The sequence below is a fragment of the Mus pahari genome, chromosome X, assembly GCF_900095145.1.
Source record: "Mus pahari chromosome X, PAHARI_EIJ_v1.1, whole genome shotgun sequence".
NCBI classification, from domain to species: Eukaryota; Metazoa; Chordata; class Mammalia; order Rodentia; family Muridae; genus Mus; species Mus pahari.
The window spans coordinates 33,362,404-33,364,078 of NC_034613.1; positions in this window are offsets into that span (position 1 = coordinate 33,362,404).

Below are 1,675 nucleotides of genomic sequence, written 5' to 3' on the forward strand. Positions count from 1 at the left end.
TTTGTCAAGTGGGTGTTTTATTGGCCTGAACTTGCTTTGAGTGGTAGGCTATAAACCTTAAGAATGTTTCAGCAACTCATAAAGGAATAAAGACCCCAGTTAAAATGTCTCTGGTGATGGAGACCTTAAATAGGCTACTAACTTCATTAAACTTCTTCTGGTAGTTCTTTTGAAACCTTGTCATATTTGAATTTTATAGTTTTCCTAAAGATGTTATGGAGGGAATTATTTATTTGCTTATTAATATTTTGCCACATTGGGGTTCAGTAAGCAGGCATTCCTACTGCTGATCTAAACCTCCAGCCCATGAAAATGTCATTGAAAAGCTTGTATTGAATTTTATTTATTTGGTTGTCTATTTTCTTAGTGTTGTGTTCACATGCATACACATGCATGTGCCATATCATGTACTTAAAGGTCAGAGGACAGCTTGCAGAAATCAGTTACTCCTTCCACCATGTGAGTTTTGGGGATCAAGTTCAGATTGCCAGGGCTTGGCAGCAAGTGCAGTTATTGCTGAGCTATCTCTATGGCCCCAAAATATTATTTTTAAACAAGGACAAAACTGGGGCCATATATTAGTGGTAGAGTCCTTGTCTGGAGCATGGGAGGCATGGGTTCAGTCCCCAGTACTGAATAAATAGGAGAGGGACCAATTACTGCTCCTAGCAATCTATATTTATGTCTCTGAGTTTATCTCCTTGTGTTACAGATTCACTTCTCCTCAAAGTATGCTGACTATATAGTTTCATAAGGCGACTTTAGGTTGATTTTTCAAAGTGTTCCACAACTCTTATTTGAATCTAAAAGCATGCCATCTCAATGGGGACTCAAGGCTGAGCAAAGTTTATAATTTCCCCCTAGGCATTTGAGCACCTATCACCTTCTGTGAAACGACGTATCTACTTTCGTGGTTGGCAGTCAGGTCTTCACTTACAACTCCAAGAAAGTACATGGTAGATTTTATAGCTTGGTAAATCAAAAAGCATGTTTGAGCAAACAGATTCTAAATGACTTTTTATAACAAGTATTTATTGATTAAGAAATTTTATGTTTCTGAATACTACGTAAGATAGTTGCTCCTATTTATGACTTTAATAAACATACTCAATTTTGCCAGGATGAAGAGGAGGATGTTCATACATCTGAAAATAGTTTGGAAAATATGTTCTTCTGTTGTTTACTTTTCTTTTCCTTTTTTTTCCTGAGACAGGTTCTCACTATGTACTCCAAACTGCCTGAGAGCTCAATATTCAGAACAGTCTCTCTGTCTCCTGGGTGCTGGGATTAAAGGGGTGTGTTCTGGAGGGGCTTAAGGAAAATTAAGGGATAAGAGGGGGATGCTGCTACTAACTCTTATCCAGGACATCATGTTGTGTGTGAGAAGTTTATTTCTTGACTCTTGTATTTCTCCTCTAAAAGTAGGAAGGACACTCTATTTGTTCTTTTAGGTATCTTTCCTATAGTTCTAGAAGCTGGCATGAAGGGACAAGAGACAGAATATATTCAACAGAGGCTTTCTCAAAATCCTGTGAAGCAATGGAGGCTTGGAGGGAAAGAAGTATGCTTGGAGCCTGGCGTGGTGGCGCACGCCTTTAATCCCAGCACTCGGGAGGCAGAGGCAGGCGGATTTCTGAGTTTGAGGCCAACCTGGTCTACAAAGTGAGTTCCAGGA